Below are 20,584 nucleotides of genomic sequence, written 5' to 3' on the forward strand. Positions count from 1 at the left end.
CCATGGAGACGGAAGGCCTGCCATTTCCCCACCACCCTGGCCACCAGCGCCAGCACCGTTTTGTTCCGCTGGCTCCACTCTTCCTCTCCCTGCTGCCGCCATTGCGGACCATTGGAAACTAGGCAAGAGGTCCATTGGGGTTTCTATATCTATGGAATGTAAAGGTTGGGAGAAGGAAATCAAAGAACTTTTGTCTGTCTGAGGCAAGTATGGATGTTGCAGTTGGCCACCTTGATTAGCTCTGAATGGCCTTGCAGCTTCAAAGCCTGGTTGCTTCCTGCCTGGGTGATCCTTTCTTGGGAGGTGTTAGCTGGCCCTGATTGTTTCATGTCTGGAATTCCCCTGTTTTTGAGTGTTCTTTTTTACTGTACTGATTTTATTTATTTATTTATTTCCCATACTTGTATCTTGCCTTTCTCACCCGAAGAGGACTCAGGGTGGCCTCACAACTGGCAACAATTCGATGCCCGATTGGTGGGGGGGGGGGGCAAATTCTGTTCGCCTACATTTGAAAATTTCCTTGGGCCGGCCCTGATGTGACTGATACTTAATTGAAAATAAAATAGTGAATTAATTACAAATAAAAGATACCACATTGTTAATATGCCTTAATGTTTTGGCTCAAACAGGAAAATTATTTGGAGGACCATATTTTTATTTCCTCCATCAATGTTTTTATGACACACACACACACACACAGACATACACACACACACAAATCAAGACGCATTTGGATAAATAACATTGAAAACAGTAATACATGAAATTAATATTTTCAAAGGAAAAATAAAACACCAATTAGTGCAATGCAGAAAATACTATTCATAATATTGGAGACGCAGTTATTTTAATGCTTTATTTCATGTTAGACAAAGGAATAATTTTAAAAGATTTGCTCGCAAAAAATTCAAGCAACTGTTTAAGAGACATTTTATATGAAACTGAAATTATCAAACATCTTAACTAAAATAATGTTTAGGCAGGGCCAATAAAACACCATGTGGAAGGAGAGTCTCAGTGGAATACACTGACATCTTCTGTGCTTTAAATCACATTTCAGCAGTGAACAAGAAAGGGATTCTGTTTCTATTTTCTTGTATTTCAGCATTCATTGAAGATACTTCAGTGTTGTTGCCTGAAAAATGATTAAATATAAAATCAGATGTTTGCTTAATGCAGTAACATTTTGCACCCTACATGAAGAAGGCAAAAATTATGAAATTAAGCAATCAGTGAACGGCATATTAGCATTCTCCAAGAAGGAATCTTGATTGCAATGGAGGAATAAAATCACATAAGCAGTGCTACTAAAAACTCAAACCATGTTCAGGCATTATCTATAGATACTGTAAGAGGAAGTGGGGATGCTCTGTTAACCTGTCTTTGACATCTATAGATTCTCCTTGGCTTTCATACTTTTCTTTGATAATTCAAAATTCACCAAGGAATCTATATAAAGACTACACACTTTCCAGTTCACCAGTTGGTTGAAAATATCAGTGTCAGTATTCTACATCATGGACCCTAGGCCATGTTTACATGGCCAAAATAATGTGAATTTGCAGTTTAGCTGCTGCAGTGAACCCACATGATATAATCATGATTGTAACATGGATTGGGTTCGCAGCATACGTGCTTCATACAACCATTATTTTGTAACAGTAGAATGCAGGATTTACTCTAGAACTTCCTGGGAGCTCCAATACGATCTTATAAAATTGAAGATGTGGACAGTTGGATTATGCTGGATCTATCACTGCATTGGTGCTAGCAAGCAATCCTCTCCCAGAGGCTTGCTGGTGATGTTGCATTTCTTGTGAGGTCATATCAATAGCTGAGACACTTAACCATCACCAGCAAGTGTCTTAGAAATAATTGCTTTCTTGTGACAATGCAGTGGCAGCATTGAGGCTGGTTTGCTGTGCAAATGGCCATAGGGCTCATAGACTAAATCAGTGGTTCTCAACCTGGGGTCCCTAGATGTTTTTGGCCTTCAGTTCCCAGAAATCCTAACAGCTGGTAAACTGGCTGGGATTTCTGGTAGTTGTAGGCCAAAAAACACCTGGGGACCCCAGGTTGAGAACCACTGGACTAAATGGAGAAGCTCTGAAGCCCTTTAAACCAGAGTTTTCTGGTAAGTATAAACATCACCAAAATTAAATGTATTTAATTAAGTAACCTCCCTTGGCCCACCCCCACCCCCAACTTGATGGAAACACCATCCATCTATGTTCTGATCTCTAGTAGAATGGGTCTCTTTCTCCTCATACAGCTGATGTCCAGTAAAGCAGGTTGAGGGGATGTTATGATTATGGCAATAACAATCACGACTAAGTCACAGTCATGAATATGAAAGAGTTATGCATGAGTAAACCTAGGTAACTGTTCCATATTGATGGCATCACCTTATAAAAATGCATGCTTTTGCATATATGTATAGAAAAAGATGTTTTGCTGTGCCATGCCAATATGTTAAATCAAATGTTTGCGAGTTTTAAATTCTTGATTAAGATGATAATGAGACAGAATGGTTTTATAAATGAACACATACAAAACGGAGAGAGTAGTTCACGTAATTGTGGTGTAATTTTGTTTGTGTGCATATGTTTATGAGAGAGCAGGAATCAATGAGGGGAGAAAAGAAAAAGGAACTCTCAGTCTCGATTTTTGCTACATGTCTCCAGTTCAAACGGCCTTCCTGATATGTGAAAATGCATCAACTGGTCAGAATCCACATTGCTCTGTAATCCTGGTAATTATGTGGTTTCATAATGCATCACAGTGCAATCTCCCCAATCCCCAGTAACCAGTCTGCAGCCACTGAGATCAATGAGGATCTGTTTTGTTCCCCTGTTTGATCAGGAAGCAGCTGGCTAAACAGTCATCTACTTATGGTCTCTATTTGCAGCAGGTAGAAACAGGGTCCTGGTTGCAATCCTACTTTCTAATGGATATAACTCAAGTGAGGGATAGTTGAGGATATCAGTTAGTGGCTTCCTGTCAATCGCAGCAGCTACTGACCAGTAAGTGGGGATTTGAGATTTTCACAAACACAATGTATCCCCTAAACTAGAAAAAATATAGAGACCATGAATATGAAGCAGTCACAAATGTTTAACTCTTGGTTGCACATTTGTAACTATGTAACAGGATTCCAGCCATTTTTGTAATGTATACATAACATCAATTATACATGGAGTAAAGTGCATGTGTGTTTGTATATTTTTCAGCTGTATACACTTTATCCAATTACATTTTAAACTTGCATGCATGATAAAATGTGTACTTTCAATAGTTACCTTAATCCACTCTTCCCATTCCTATGGAAGAAAGTGCCTAAGCCAGGGTGAGTTGTGAGAGTAGAATCAGTCTGAGAGAAAATTGTCAAGGGTGTGTGGGTGTGTGTTATTGTTTGGGGAAAATGAGGCAGAATTAACCATTCTCCCACCTGCTATAGAGACTAGGGTTCAAATTCCCATTCAGTTATTGAAACCTGCTGGGCAAGTCAGACTTTCTCAGTCTCAAAAGAAAACAAGTGAGCCTCCGTCTGAACAAATTTTGCCAAGAATATCCCATGATAGGTACATCTTAGGCTTGCCAGAAGTCAGAAATTACTTGAATTCACACAATAAGAGTAAGACAAGAAGTCTTCTATTGGCTGCATTTGCATTCCTTTAGCTTATCACTTTTTTGGGGATGCCTATCCTTTACCTCTAAATGTTTGATTGAATTTTAAGTTATTATAAGTCTGAAGGAAAATTCAATTTGAGAAGAAAGAATTCTTATTTGTGGGCAATAGCCTCTCACACACTCATTCAAAACTACTCTGGTGCATGATTTAGAATTATATAGGGCAGTCTTCAAATTATAGCATTAGAGCTCTGTAGCACAGACTTCTAAGGACATTCTAACTACAATTCCCAAAATTTCACAAGATGGAGCCCTGGCAGTTAAAGTGATGCAAAGCTGATATAATTTTGTAATGTAGATATATCTTGAGCCCCCGATGGCACAGCAGGTTAAACCACTGAGCTGCTGAACTTGCTGTCCAAAAGGTCAACGGTTTGAATCCGGGGAGCGCGATGAACTCCCGCTGTTAGCCTCAGCTTCTGCAAACCTCGCAGTTCGAAAACATGCAAATGTGAGATCAATAGGTATCTCTCCAGCAGGAAGGTAACGGCGCTCATGACCTTGGAGGTGTCTACGGACAATGCCGGCTCTTCAGCTTAGAAATGGAGATGAGCACCACACTCCAGAGTCGAAGTGTTTTGCTGGATATATCTTATGTCAGTAAATAAGATGTTTTCATGAATCTATGCTTCTGCCTTTACCAGCTAATTTACTATTTCCATAGATGTCTTATCACTTAAGAAAATAAAAATAACTTAACACTTAACAACAGATATGGAGTGTCACAGATGTAATGCAACAGATCCAGTCTTAATCGTCTATTTGAAAGCCAACAAATCAGTGCAAACTAAATGCTCTTCTATAATACTACTCTACATCCCGTGAGCTGCATTTGAAGAGGGAAGGTGGGATTTGACTCAGAGATGACATGACATAACTCCAAGCACTACAGATATTAATGCACCAAAGTTCTTTAGGGAATAGGATTCCAATAAGCATAACGGGATTTATTATTATTAGCTGGGTAAAGTAATTACATTTCTCCCTTACCTGCTTACACTTTCTGTTTGAGATATGGATTTTCCACCCACTCATAAATGCCTTTCCTCCCACCCACCTCCTCATTTTAGTACCTTAGGTGCAGAAGTTTCAGATTTCTGCTAGCACTTGCAAATAGCAGCAGCCAACTTGTGTGTGTGTCTATAAACCTTCTGCTAATATTAGCTTCTCCTGGAATTCAGTTGAAATGAGGAAAAATAGATTACTTTCTATTTGCTTCTTTTTTTTACTACTCCAAGCAAACTAATTCAAGGGAAGAAAACGAAACTCAAAATGTAATGCATAATTGTTGCTGGGTTTTTTTTCTCACTTTCCAAACTATTTAAAAACAAGTCTGCCTTTAAAACATTTACAGGAAGAAAATGCTTTGTCTCTATGCTGCTTTACATAGACCCCCTCTCTCTCTTTTTGTTTGTGCATTGTGTGTTCTTCAGAGATATCAGAAGGTGACCTTTGGAAAATATATTTCTTCTGGAGTTATAAGGCCTTCCTTTCTCATTGCAATGAAGGAATAGCCTAGAAGAGAATTGGCTGCTGTTGCTGCTTCTACTTCGTAATTAATGGTTCTTACGGATGGCTGAGTGGATGATATAATTAATAGCACTTAAGGCTTTGAGTGTGTTGAAATCCACAGCTGATTACCAAAATGTGTATTTGGGCAAGGATTATATGCAAACAGTCCCTGAGTGGAGTCATAGCTGGATCATCCAGATCGATCACACTTTGCAACAGAGTGGCCCTTTGTGGTTTCAGTGCTGGATGGCCGAACTTGCGGGATTTTCTACAGCAGCCTTTTCCAAACATAAAACATATGAAACCAGCCATTCCAGGTGTATCGAGATGTCACGCATGAAGGAGAACACTCAGGCAGCTCTCCAAAGGGAGATACATTTGCAGAAGCTCCAGAAGGTGAATTTGCAGATGCCCATCTGTGCACATTTGCATACATTTTGCAACATTTATCCAAATAATTGAACCAAATGATTGAAATATTTTAGATTTTTTTATAAAGAAAATTCCGGTTGTGGTTTTCTGAGTATGTGCAGCAAAAAGCCGCCGCAAGCCTTTATTTGGGAGATGGTGGGATATAAATAAAGTTATCATTTACTATTTTAAAACCTCTTAGACTACATGGGTTATGTTGACAAAATTAGTCTAAATTTCCTCTTCTAGGGTGCCTTCTACATTGCTATGTAATTCATTTTATCGGATCAGATAATCCACATTATCTGCTTTGAACTGGTTTATATGAGTCTACACTGCCATATAATCCAATTCAAACAGATAATCTGGATTTTATATGGCAGTGTAGAAGGGGCTTAAGATGCCACTTCTTCAGAATGCCTCTTTAAAAGGACATCTGCAGTTTCTCAAGTCGCTCCTGACATGAAAAAAATTATATAAGTCCTTTTCAAACATTTCAGATATTGATTGTTGACACTTATTTCCAAACATCCCTCAGATGTTAATACACCAAAGTTCTTGGCTGTTCAACAGTGTATTCAGTCTGCACTAATGTAACCCAAAAACAATTATTTATAGCTTTAAATTCTTTTTTAAAAACTGTTTTGAACTCATTATATTATTTAATATGTTTTAGCTTATTTAAACTATCTCACTATTTCAACCTGTTTAAATACTAGTATAGTCTCTTGATACAGAACAAGATATAAATATTTTAGTAAGTTATAAATAATAAAAATAAATTGCTATTCAATAACAATGTGGTATTTCTCAATTGCTGTTTAACTCCATAAGTATAAAGCTAGGTTCCATCTTCCTCATATAGGATCTTGAACGACATGTGCTACTTCACTTACTTTAAAATATGTCATTCTGCCTCTGTAATAGCAAGAGGGATGAGGGGAGAGTTGGAGAATTTACCCTGATGTCACTACCATGCCAACACAGAAACAGAATGGGCTCAACATACCTGGCAAGTGTTGGGAACGTGGCACTATGTGTGGCTATTGATGAGTTTTGCTGTCAATACTGGGAGATGGGTTTATTATGGGAAGGAGGCAGACTGGCAGTAGGGTGTGTGCAGTGTCATGTCATGAATGGTGATGGTCCTGCTTCAGTGTTATTTTTCCTTTTTGATGCAACAAAATCCCTAGATGCAGTCTACATCCATTGGAATTACGGCTTGCTGAGTTAGAAGCAACAAATTACAGATGCTGGAGTGTGTATGCAGCATTTTTTAACATGCAGACAGCAGCAGAGCTTCTAAAACATTTACTTTGCTAATGAGGCTTTTGATTCCCACAACACAAGAAATCTGCAGACATCTGAAAACCAGCCTGCAACTGTAAACCCAGCCTGTTAAGTGTTGCCTTCCAAATGACATGACTTTCTCTCATGTGTGTCTCTCTTACTCATTAACTTGTGCAAAAGAAACACTGGCAATGTTAGTCCCTTGTCTCTCAGTGCACCAGATGTTTCTTCGGTGAGATGGGAACTAGCTGGAAGCTGGGACAATAACCAATTTTCCAAACGCCTTAAAGTCCTCTAAAACTCAGTACTCAGTACAGTGGAAAAGATTGTTAACCTTGACTTATTTGTCCTCATGTAATAAATGGGAAAAGTTTGACTTTTCCTCAAAGCAAGCTGCAAAACTTCTGAGACCATGCTACACCAAGTTAAGAGGAAATTTGGGCGAGGGCGGAAAATCATGATGGGTATTTGTCCACTGAGACAAAATGTGCAGTATTGCAAAATACTAATGACAGTTGTCATTAACTGACTATTAAAGTAGCAGCACTGGGTAATTTGTGTTTTTGTGACAAGTAAGTCTATCTGTTTACTGTGTGAGTGTGTGTTTAGCTTCAGAAATGGGAAAAAAAACAGTTTTGCATGAGCATCTACACAAGCTATGTTATAAAAATTGTGAAATTAGCATAAAGACAAATAAAAACAAACTGGCAAAAATGGTATCTTGATCTCATGTTTTAAAGAAAGAGAGAGAAATGGAGTCTTGAGATGTGCAAAGGAAGATTTTGTTTCTTAAGATGGGCTATTCAGAGGAATAAAATCTTTTATGTATCCCGCTTTTCTCCATATGTCTATCTGTGTGTACTTCGCTTTCTTTTTTCACTGGATTCATTAGCTGTTTCCAGTCTCTTCTGCTTTTATCTTCATATCAAGCCGGAGACAAGAACTTGTGAAGAGTTTGCCAAATGTTCACAATGCAATCTGAGATTGGCCTCAATAATTTTTCACCTTCCTGGTAGCAGGTGGCTAATAGGATCTAGTTAGCAGTGTGAATGAGCCAAGAAAAGCAGCTGAAACTCACTTGCTGAGGACAGCCATGCCTTCTTTCCTGAAATATTGGGCTACAAGACAATGGCATTTTTTTTCTAGTACAAGTAAAACACCCCTTATCTGGAATTTTGAATTCTGAAGTGCTCCAAAATTCTCTGTGGAAAACATTCATGGCAAAAATAAGTTTTCTCCCTCTAAAACAGAAAGAAAGATTCTACAGAAAAAGCCCCTCCTGGACATAAATGAAGGCAATATGCATTGTTTTAGAGGACAATGTTAATTTCTGGAGGCATTTATTTACAGCAAAAAAAAAAAATCTTAAGGGGGGTAGTTTGTGGTGGATGTGGTGTCCTCCCATTTCAGGATATGCAGCAGGGATATTCATATACAGATCAAGTGTTTCAAATAAGGGATACCCATAAGAGTTTTAGTTTTGTGGGGAACCAGCATTGGTTGGCAGCAAAATTTAAAAATCTTGTAAAATTGCAACTTGCATAATTCCATAGCATTAACTGACTGTTATAGTGGAACCAAACTGCATTGATTGATTGACTGTTCCTCATGTGGATATCTATGTCATAATATCATATCATGAATATCTCTAGATAAGTCTTCTTTACCATGAAGCTCTCCTGCAATCTTGATCTACAAATTTCATCAGAACCAGCCCACATGGTCAATGATCAAAGACAATGAGAATTATAGAAAGCAGCCAGTTTGGTTTGTTGTTTATTCTTTCAGTTGCTTCCTACTCTTTGTGACCTCATGGACCAGCGCATGCCAGAGCTCCCTGTCAGCTGTCACCATCCCCAGCTCCTTCAAGGTCAAGCCAGTCACTTCAAGGATAACATCCATCCATCCATCCATCCATCCATCCATCCATCCATCCATTCATCTTGCCCTTGGTCAGCCCCTCTTCCTTTTTCCTTCCATTTTCCCCAGCATCATTCTCTTCTCCAAGCTTTCCTATCTTCTCATTATGTGGCCAAAGTACTTCAGCTTTGCCTCTAATATCCTTCCCTCCAGTGGGCAGACAGGCATTATTTCCTAGAATATAGACTGGTTGGATTTTCTTAAGGTCCAAGGTACTCTTAGGATTTTCCTCCAACACCACAGTTCAAAAGTGTCTATCTTCCTTCGCTTAGCCTTCCTCATGGTCCAGCTCTCGCATCCATAGGTTACTACAGGGAATACCGTTGCTTTAACTATGCGGACCTTCGTTGCCAATGTGATGTCTCTACTATTCACTATTTTATCGAGATTGGTCATTGCTCTCCTTCCAAGATGTTTGATGGTGCTAATGTAACCATTCTGGTTTTTAGTCTGAACTTTAACAGATATATCCAAGGTGCTGAGCCCATTCTAAAAATAGGTTCTGCATCATAGAAAGCTCTTTCAAAATTCAGGCTCAACTCCCAAGGTGATTTGATTTTCTCTAACATGGGAAATTCAAGTGCTTACTGGAGAATGTTGGTTTATATTCTGTGCACATGAAAAGGAAATGATATGTTTAATTTTGGTAGCTATTCTGATTTTGGTTGTAGTCTCTAGTACCAGCCGAAGACACCACCTTCAGTTCTGAACTTGTCACTTGCTGGCAGTCTTAGGTCATCTCTAGAACTGAACAATGCTTCTCATGAGCTACACTGAAAATATACTAATATAAATTATAGAATCAGTGTTGGCACAAATTGCACATGCAGGATTTTGCAGAAGTGCCGTCAGGAAAATTAAGTGCTTCTTTATTATATTCAAATGATTTTTGTCCCCCTCTCCTGTTGCTCAAATTAATGGGAAAGAAAGCAATCTGCAGTTCCTCAAGACCTCCTTGACCTGGATGGCTCTGCAAGTGCTGACGCTTGAATGTGCTAATGGGAGGAGAAAAGAATTTGTGATGGAGATTTTTTTGAAAAAATAAAAGAAACCCAATGCTTTAATTATAATGTGATTTCCCATTTTGCAATCCCATTGTCCACATTGAAAGCTTGTTAAATAAGTGGTGCAATTGGTTAGCTAATCCTGGGCTGTTGAGTTGACTCTGCAAGGCCGATAATTATGTGGGAAGATAACTTGCTCCGAGTCGACTTCAGAGTTTCAGGATGGGAAAGTTGAAAATCAGCAATGAAAGGAAGGCCAGCAGATTAAATTTAAATGGGCGAGAGAGAGAGAGAGAGGAGCTGTCATTTCATGATGGGCAATGATGTCTCCTTTGGGCCTTCGTACATTATTTAGCTGATAAAGTACGCCAGATTCTTATCTAAATTGGCAAAATCCTATTTAATTCTACAGGCTTTTCCACCATTAATAGCACATGGCCTTCTTGATTCTCTATCACCTAGTGGTAAATTGGTTTGTACTTGGACTGCTTATTGCTGGTGCTTCTTGTGTTAGTGGGGAGATGAATCTGCTCCAGGTGTAAAGGTGCTTAATGAAAGAGGACAACCATCCTAGATAGAAGAAGTGTACCATTCTTTGGTCAAAGGCATATGATAACTGAGCTCTTCTGCTAGAACATCCAAGCAAGAGAAAAGAAATAGCCAAATAGTTGGACTTATTTTGGACTTGTTTTGATTTAGCACCTCGGGCAGTATTTTAACATTTCAGAAACTGGATTCATCTCCGCTTACTGAAATGGAAGTCACCAGACTCCACTGTGTGAGGCATCACTTGAACTTCCATAATTTGATACTTTCTGCCACAGTTGTCCATGGAAGTGAATATTAGACCATTAACAGTCAAAGGAATTGTGTGTATTATAGTAGTCGCAAAAACAAATACTTCCTTACGGGGTCTATACGAGAAAGGAAGGAGGAATTCTGTATTGTGGGAGGAAGTTACATTAATCCAGCCACTGAACTGATTTGTGGGTTGGAATATAGTTTATTTTGGAATATGCAGGTTTGCATCCTGTTAGTGTTTTATAGATGTATATATTCTCTTACAATGCAGTTATATGTTCTGTATTCAGTTGAAGGTAATCAAAATGCAATTATACATGTGATGGCATTGCACATTATTGTGCTCTGTATGTTGTGAATTACTGAGCATTGTTCATTGACTGCATGGCTGTGTATGGTTGCACACTGCACAGCAATATGTAATTAGCGTATGGTTGTGAAAGATTTCAGTTCTCTTACAGATGGTACAGTGCAACTAAAACAAAAATCTGTGAGCATGAAGTCACACTGTCTCCTCAGTGCAGAATGTCAGCCCCTAGCCTTGTCAAATCTTAGAAAGGGATTTGGACTGTCTTTTAATATTTTACTTTATTAGCAACTTTGAACAGCTGGAAAGTGCAGGAACTGCTGTGCATGCTGAAATGGAGCTGAAAGTCCTCTTGGAAAGGATAGAACTTTGTGGGGGGGAAGGGGGGGAAAGAAGTACATTTCTGGCCTCATTTCAACCCATATAGTTGCTGCAGCTCTTATTAGCACTTCCAATTTATTTGAGGAATAAATAATCCTGAAACATCTCATTTAAAGGTAGACTTTGTGCTTTCTAGTGAGTCAAGCACTCACTTTGTATCCCTTTAAAACAATCCTATATATTTGTTATTTGGAGGGGAAACATCCAAGAATTTAGTATGGGCCACATGTAAAACTGAACTGAATTGAACATGTTTGATCCATTCCTAGTCCCTCTGTCTCCTTTTCATTTTAATATTTTAATGTTTACTTTTAAAACTTGTAAAATGCTTAATTGTTTCTAAAAATGTTATATTTGTACTTTTATCCACCTTGCATTAATTTGTATTGCCCCACTGAAAGGAGAAAGGCAGGGTATAAATGAAAATAATAATAGCAACAATACGATCAGCTACGGATTAGAAGATACTTTATGGATTAGAAGATACTGTATATTCACACTACACCACAAATAGTATGACTGGATCCAAATGTTAACAATCTAACTATCAGCTAACTGAAATGTAAATCAGTTCTTCTTACCCCATCCCCTACACTTGTGCCCTGAATGCTCCTACTTCTCCATCAATCTCCCTCCCTCGCCATCCCTTTTTAGTCCCCTCCCTTCTCTAAATAGTTTTGTGTTTTAGCCTTCAACATACCTTTGTTTTTTAGCCTTTTAGATTTTAATGTACAATGCTTCTATGAGACTATACCCCACTTATGCTGGTCTATGACCGTAATAAAGATTTTGATTTGATACTACGAATGTAGACCAGGTTACAGAAGTAAAGTAGAATGCATTTGTATTTATGCCTTAACAGATGTAGTTATTTTTAAACATGTTATACTTATTCGTTTCTCACTTTACTCCTGTTAATGGCTGAATTACCTTGGACTAGTAAATATTTTGGAATTTGAAAATATCATATCTTCATCTTTCAACTGTTTTATCGACTGATCTGTATAGGGGTTCTCTCACACAGAGGACCAGAAAGCAATTTGTTTATTATTCATGCCTATAAGAAGCACGTATGTGATGACTCATGGGCCATGTAGTCCCGTTCCTAGTGCTGTTGTGACAGATGAAGAGGAAAACTTGGGTTTTCCACCATTTCAGCCAGAAAGGGAACTTTCCCAGCCAGAATTGGAGCCCTTGCACCTGCAGGAGGTTTGTCTTCCAGAAATCTGCCAAACAAGCCCTGAGTCAAAATCTCCCCCATTTTCTCGCCGTAATTATTATCAACAACAAAAAGGAGTTCAGCAGGCTAATCGCAGGAGCTTGAGAATTGCAGCAAAGCATTCAGATGATTAAGCCAGCTTCCATGAGAAATTTTACCAGCAGGACAATTGGGTTTCCCTGTTACCGCTGTCAGAGTTTGCCTACAACAATGGGGTCCAGGCTTCAACTAAAGAAACCCCGTTCTTTGGAAACTACGGCTTCCATCCACGTTTCTTTCCTCCTGTCATTGAAACCTCAGAAGTTCCTGCAGCAGAGGACTGGCTGCAGGAACTCACAGCGGTGCAACAACTTTTGCTCCAGCAACTGGACCAAGCCAAGGAGGACTATAAACGCCACGCTGACAAACATCGCCAGCCGGGCCCCGAAATCAAGGTAGGAGACCGGGTTCTTCTGTCCACTCGCTTTTTGCCCTCCCATCGCCCTTGCCGGAAATTAGATGCCCGTTTCATTGGGGCCTACCCAGTGGTGGCGCAACTTAACCCCGTGACTTTCAAACTCCAACTTCCGCGCTCTATGCGCATTCATCCAGTGTTTCATCGCTCTCTGCTCCTTCCGGCGGAAGGTGTGCGCCCTGATGCAGACCGGCCGGCCCCCACTCCTGTTTTGGTGGATGGGGAGGAGGAATTCGAGGTTCAGGACATTTTGGATTCTCGCTTTCACCGCCGCCGCCTACAATATCTCATTGACTGGGTGGGTTTTGGCCCCGAGGAACGCTCTTGGGAAGACGCTTCCACAGTCCATGCCCCCGATTTAACCCGCCGTTTCCATCTGACCTATCCCGCCAAGCCGCGGCCTCGCGCCTCGGGGAGAGAGTCCCAGTTTGAGAGGGGGCTTGAGGAGGGGGATAGTGTGATGACTCATGGGCCATGTAGTCCCGTTCCTAGTGCTGTTGTGAATGATGAAGAGGAAAACTTGGGTTTTCCACCATTTCAGCCAGAAAAGGAACTTTCCCAGCCAGAATTGGAGCCCTTGCACCTGCAGGAGGTTTGTCTTCCAGAAATCTGCCAAACAAGCCCTGAGTCAAAATCTCCCCCATTTTCTCGCCGTAATTATTATCAACAACAAAAAGGAGTTCAGCAGGCTAATCGCAGAAGCCTGAGAATCGCAGCAAAGCATTCAGATGATTAAGCCAGCTTCCATGAGAAATTTTAGGGAGTCATACATCTGGACACAGAGATTGACTTTCGTTTCTGGTTCCCCAGAGAAGTGTTCTTTGGTGGGAAAACGAGACCCTATTTAGGTTCCTTGCCCCTTTAGGAATCTTGCAGAGTCAATTCGTCAGCTACTGGAGTAGTGTGTGTGGACAGCGCTACTCTCGCTTCCAAGCCTTGTTCCTGTTTCCAAGCCTCCGCTCCCAGCCTTGGTTACTCCCCGGATCTTGCCTTGCTTCCCGGACCTTGCCAAGAATTTACCACGGATCTTGTTCCTGCTCCTCGTTCCTTGTTGCCTTGTTTCAAGCCTTGTGTTCCAAGTATCAAGTTATTTCCTAGCCTTGCTCAAGTTTCATGGACTAAAGGACCTTGTCATCTCCCCTCACTTTGCTTGGCAAAGTGAGTGTTTCGGTTATTGGATTACAACTTTGGACCTTAATATTTCATATTGGACATTGTTTCTTTGGACTAATTTTGACCTTCCCTGAAAGGTCTGTTTCTGAACTATTTCCTACACTTGCTTTTATTAACTTTATATATTTCCTTAATAAAGATATTAGATAGATTCTGGCCTCTGTGTATGGTTATTGGTGCTCTGCAGCCTGGGTCGTGACAACGTAGGAGGGGCCAACCATATATGCACATCTGAATTATAAACTGTTTGAATTCTCCAGTGACAGAATATTCTGCAACACCATGGCAGTTCAGGCAATCAGAATTGGAAGCTTTCCCATAAAAATAATAATACAACAGAGACTGATTGGTAGTGGCTCTTTTTTATCACCTGGTGCAGAGCCTGGTCTGCTTGCCTGATGTAAAGTGCTGAAGAGTATTGTTGATAGAGAATGGCATATATTTTAAATCATATTATTCATATTATGTATTGTGATATTGTTGTTCTTATGAGCTTTTGTGTTGCAGTAATTTATGAGTTTTATAATGATGTTTTGATTTAAATGTTTGTCTGTCACAGTGGTTCTCCACCTGGAGTCCCCAGATGTTTTTGGCCTACAACTCCCAGAAACCCCAGCCGGTTTACTAGCTGTTAGGATTTCTAAGAGCTGAAGGCTAAAAACATCCGGGGACCCCAGGTTGAGAATCACTGGTCTATCACCAAGGCATTGAATGTTTGCCTTTTTGCTCGGAAGCTGCCCTGAGTCTCCCCGGGGAGATAGGGTAGCCTATAAATAAATAAATAAATAATTATTATTTATTTTATGACACAGCAAACAAGATAGATATACTGGATTTCGTATCACAAAATCACAAGTCGAACACTTCCCAAGTGTCTAGGACTGTGTGATGTATTTTTGGATGATGCGCACAGATCCCAGTAGGGTGGCCTTTTGCAGTTGGCAGATCGGAATTTTGTCAATGCCTATTGTTTCCAAATGCCGGCTGAGATCTTTTGGCACGGCACCCAATGTGCCGATCACCACCGGGACCACCTGCACCGGTTTCTGCCAGAGTCTTTGAAGTTCAATCTTGAGGTCCTGATAGCTGCTGAGTTTTTCCTGTTGTTTTTCGTCGATGTGACTGTCACCTGGGATGGCAACATTAATGATCCAAACCCTTTTCTTTTCCACAACTGTGATGTCTGGTGTGTTGTGTTCCAGAACTTTGTCAGTCTGGATTCGGAAGTCCCACAGTATCTTTGCGTGTTCATTTTCCAATACTTTTGCAGGTTTGTGATCCCACCAGTTCTTTATTGCTGGCAGGTGGTACTTGAGGCATAAGTTCCAATAAATCATTTGGGCCACGTAGTTGTGCCTCTGTTTGTAGTCTGTCTGTGCAATTTTCTTACAGCAGCTGAGGATATGTTCAATGGTTTCGTCAGTTTCCTTGCACAGTCTGCATTTTGGGTCATCAGCTGATTTTTTGATCTTGGCCTTAATTGCATTTGTTCTGATGGCTTGCTCCTGGGCTGCAAGGATCAGGCCTTCTGTCATTATTATTATTATTATTATTATTATTATTATTATTATTATTATTATTATTATTATTATATATCACAGAAGAGGGTGACCAAATGAAAGTGCATCTCATATTTATGTGATTATGATGCGATTAGGTCTTGTGATGATATTTCCCAAGTGAATGTGTTGGTAGAGTTGTCACCTGGACTTATGGCAAGAACTTGTGCCTGCCTCCACATGCATGCAGTGTGCCCTACTATAAGTTAGTAACTATTGAGATTGGGAGGCTGTTTTGTAAAATGAAATGTCTTGGGCCACCCCCAAGCAGAGATATCTTATAAGATCCTTGTTTTCAATGGGAAGGACCTGTTTCAAATGGCACACATTATAACTGAACATGTTTTGTCCTCACTGTGGAAATTTCCTTTCCTAGTCTGGTCCCATTTCTTCCTGTAACACAAAACACATCCAATACAAGTAAATGGGAAAGGAGCAATGGTGTGCAAAGGGAGGTGTGTGTGTGTGAGCGGGGGGGGGGGGGGAGGCTGATGATGAAGAGCATTTGATAAACTGAAAACAAACACTAACGATGCCAAATGGCTCAGAAAAACACGGCTGACCTCCTCATCACCACTGTAAAAGAGGTAAGTGGCTTGTAAAATTTAGCCAAAGATCTCTCCTAAATTGTGCTGTCAAGAGTGAGTCATATCAATGATACATTTATTACACTCCCCTGGTTTTTTTCCCCTTCCTGGAAGAAGAACTATGAAGTGTTTAGGAGTGACAGAGAGATGAAAGCACAGCCGGGCAGTCATTATGGTCCTGTCCATCCTGCTTCCACAGAGATTGGTCTCAGGAGACCAATCCATTTCTATGGAAAGGTCTTCCCTCTGGGGCCCTAAGAAGGGGATGAAAAAGATTCAATTTTGAGAGGCCTTGCTGAGGAACTGCCTTTCCTTTTAAAACTTAATTCTTTCTCCGGTCAAAGAGTGAAACTATTCAGCCATCTGATTTCAGAGGAGAAAGAACAAGAACCAGAATTATGTCTTTGAAACTGGAAGCATGAAGCATGAATCTAAGGTTTGTGGTGCTGTCATGGGACAGGAAAAAGAACACTGTGCCTAGCATAACATTGAGAGCACATTTCTCAAGTCAGTTCTCCCAACAGCTGGGTTCTGGCCATGTTCTGCCATGGCCCTTTGCAGAACACATTATATTGTTTACTACCTTATAGCAGGACCATGATTTGTCACGGGAAAAAGTTTTTAAACACCTAACTATGATCTTTTATTATAAGCCGGGGTATAAAGTTATGTCCAGATGGAACTATGCCAGTTCTGCCATCTCATTTCTCTGCAATCCATCCGTCTTTTCCTGCCTCCCCCAACCTGGCTTAGTATCCGATGATGAGTTGTTAGCAGCTATGTCCCTTTAGCCAGACACACAGCAATGCATTCTTGTATGGCGGGAGCTTAGCCATTCCTTCTAACTCTATGATTCTCTAAGATCTGGAAAGGCCTCCCGGGAGGTCCCATAAATGTCTTCGTTGTTATGCATCTGGTGACATAGCCATAGCCAGAGACTTCTAAGGGTGAATCTCCACTGTAGAATTAAAGCAGTTAGGCACCACTTTAAATGTCATGGTATAATGTTATGGAATTGTAAGAGTTGTGGTTGGGTGAGGCACCTACATTTTTTGGCAAAGATGAATAAAGGCCTTGTAAAACTAAAACTCTCATGATTTCATTGCACTGAGCTGTAGTTGTTAGAGTGGTGTCAAACTGCACTAATTCTACAATGTATCAGGCTGTCAGGACCCTGGCTGCTGAGCACCAATAACCTTACACAGAGGCCAGTCTCTATCTAATATCTTTATTTAAGAAATATATAAAATCAATAAAAACAAGTGAAGAATATAGTTCAGAAGCAGACCTTTCAGATGAGGTCAAATATAGTCCAGAAATGTATTGTCCAATATAAGATATTAGAGTTCAAAGTTTTAACCCACTTGATCGAAACACACACTTTGCCAAGCAATAGTGTGGGGAAATAACAGAGTCTTTAAAGTCCAATGAAGCTTGACAACAAGGCTGGAAATAAACTTGATTCTTGGCTAGATCCGTGACTGAAGACGAGGCAAACATGAAGCATGAAACAGAGTCCGTGGTAAAACCGTGAGACAAGGCAAGGCTTGAAGCTTGATCCCGGAAGCAAGGAACTGGGATTACGAAGTCCACACACGATCTCTCTCCTCAAGCTGATCAATTGACTCTGCAAAGAATCCCTCGCGCCAAACTCCTATATTGGGTCTCGTTTTCCCGCCAACAGAACTCTTTCCCTAGAGAACGAGAAGCGAAACCCAACTCTGTCCAGATGCATGACTCCTTAGAATTTCCCAAGGGAAGCAGACCTAATCAGCCATTTGTTTGGCAGCGATTCTCAGGCTTCTCCGATTAGCCTCCCTGACTCCCCTATCCTTAGAATAATTTTCCCTCCTGGGAAACGGGGGGGAGTTCTGCCCAAGGCCTGTTTGGCTGAATTCTTGAGGGCAAACATCAACATCCTGCAGGTGAAGAGACTCCGGCTCTTGCTGAACCGGCGAAAACCCCATGTTTTCCTCTTTGTCTGCCACAATAGTACTAGGAACAGGACTACAAGGCCCATGAGTCATTACACTATCCCCGCCCTCAAGGCCCCCCTCAAACAGGGCCCCTCTCCTCGAGTCGCGGGGCCGCGGCTTGGTAGGGTAGGCCTGAAGGAAGCGGCGGGCTAAGTCGGGGGCATGGACTGTGGAAGCATCTTCCCAGGAGCGTTCTTCAGGGCCAAAACCCACCCAGTCAATGGGATACTGAAGGCGGCGGCAATGGAAGTGAGAATCCAAAATGTCCTGAACCTCGAACTCCTCCTCTCCGTCCACTAGAACAGGGGCAGGGGGCGGCCGACTCGCGTCGGGGCGTACACCATCCGCCGGAAGGAGCAGGGAATGGTGGAACACCAGATGAATGTGCATGGAGCGCGGAAGTTGGAGTTTGAAAGTCACGGGGTTAAGTTGCGCCACCACTGGGTAGGGACCAATGAAACGGGCATCTAACTTCCGGCAGGGACGGTGGGAGGGCAAAAAGCGAGTGGACAACAGAACCCGATCTCCTACCTTGATCTCGGGGCCCGGCTGGCGATGGCTGTCAGTGTGGCGTTTGTAGTCCTCCTTGGCTTGATCCAGTTGTTGGTGTAAAAGTTCTTGTACTGCTGTGAGTTCCTGCAGCAAGTCCTCCGCTGCAGGGACTTCTGAGGTTTCAATGACAGAAGGAAAGAAACGTGGATGGAAACCGTAGTTTGCAAAGAACGGGGTTTCTTTAGTTGAAGCCTGGACACCATTGTTGTATGCAAACTCTGACAGAGGTAATAGGGAAGCCCAATTGTCCTGTTGGTAGTTTACATAACAGCGAAGGTATTGTTCCAAAGTGGCGTTGGTGCGCTCAGTTTGCCCATCCGTTTGGGGATGGTGAGCTGAAGATAAACAAGAGTCTATGCCCAATAGTTTTTGTAGTGCTTTCCAGAAACGAGAGGTGAATTGAGATCCACGGTCAGTGACTAAACTCTTGGGCAATCCATGTAGTCGGAAAATATGTTGAAGGAATAAATCTGCAGTCTCTTTGGCCGTGGGGAGACCATCGCAGGGGATGAAATGGGCCAACTTGGTAAAAAGGTCCACCACTACTAGAATCATGGTGAATCCAAGGGAGGGTGGTAAGTCAGTGATAAAATCCGCGGAAATTATTTCCCATGGGCGAGAAGGATTGGGAAGGGGATATAGTAGCCCTGACGGCTTCTCCCTTCGTGTCTTGGAACGCTGACATACAGGACAGGTATTGACATATTTCTCCACATCCTTGCGGATCTTGGGCCACCAGAAATCTCGTAGGATCAAGTGCATGGTTTTCAATAGCCCAAAATGTCCTGCTGGCTTGCTGTCATGACACAGATGAAGTGCTTTTTCTCTGCCGGGACCTGGAGGAATGTAAACATGATTCCTGTAGCATAGTAGCCCATCCTTAAGTGAGAATGGGAAACGTAGTCCTTGGTGAATCTGTTCTTGAGCCCAGGCATCTGTCTGTTGACTGGCTCTAATTTCTTGAGTGCCAAGGGATTCTGGGTTAGAGGGAGTTGGTTCCATTGGAGTGGATTTGGTGTTTCCCACTGTGAGCGTGGCAAAGTTTTCGGGTTGCAGCAATCGAGATTCTGAGGTCTCTCTGCGTCCTGCAGCATACTCTGGTTTCCGTGATAGAGCATGTGCTTGCTTGGTCTGAGCCGGGGTCACATAATGGATCTGGAAGTCAAAACGTTCAAAGAACAAAGCCCAGCCCTGCTGCCTTTGATTTAAGTTTGGTGCGGTCCTTAGGTGTTCTAAATTTCGATGATCAGTATGAACTTCAATGGGAAATTTGGCCCCTTCCAACCAATGTCTCCAATTTTCAAAAGCTGCCTTTATGGCCAAAAGTTCTTTCTCCCAAATAGTGTAATTTCTCTCTGGGGCTGTTAGTTGACGGGAGTAATAGGCACAAGGATGAAGATGTTCTCCCACTGGTTGCATGAGTACAGCCCCAATTGCCACCTCAGAGGCGTCAGCCTGCACAACAAAAGGGGTTTTAGGATCCGGGTGCTGTAGAATTGGCTGGGTCGTGAATAACTGCTTTAGCTGGTGGAACCCTTTCTCTGCTTGCTCTGTCCAGTGGAAAGGCTGTTTCCCTCGGATGCAGCTGGTGATTGGGTCAGACCAGCGAGCGAAGTCTGGGATGAATTTGCGGTAGTAGTTTGCAAACCCCAAGAAGCGCTGTACTTCCTTCTTGTTGGTTGGCGCCCGCCATTCCAATACTGCTGAAACCTTTGCCGGGTCCATGGAGAGCCCTAATGGCGAGACGC

The 20,584-nt window shown here is 41.6% G+C and overlaps 1 protein-coding gene across 3 annotated transcripts in view; it reads right to left on the reverse strand.

Moving 5' to 3' along the window:
* Window positions 1-842: 842 nt before the first annotated feature.
* The window catches only part of fhit (fragile histidine triad diadenosine triphosphatase), a 998,292-nt gene continuing 978,550 nt past the window's right edge, over window positions 843-20,584 (reverse strand). For all 3 annotated transcript variants that reach the window (XM_062969657.1, XM_062969656.1, XM_008105413.3), the window contains one exon: window positions 843-1,135. The gene's annotated coding sequence lies outside the window, so the exon portion shown is untranslated. The remainder of the gene's footprint in view (window positions 1,136-20,584) is intronic.

This window comes from Anolis carolinensis, chromosome 2, assembly GCF_035594765.1.
Source record: "Anolis carolinensis isolate JA03-04 chromosome 2, rAnoCar3.1.pri, whole genome shotgun sequence".
Classification (NCBI taxonomy): domain Eukaryota; kingdom Metazoa; phylum Chordata; class Lepidosauria; order Squamata; family Dactyloidae; genus Anolis; species Anolis carolinensis.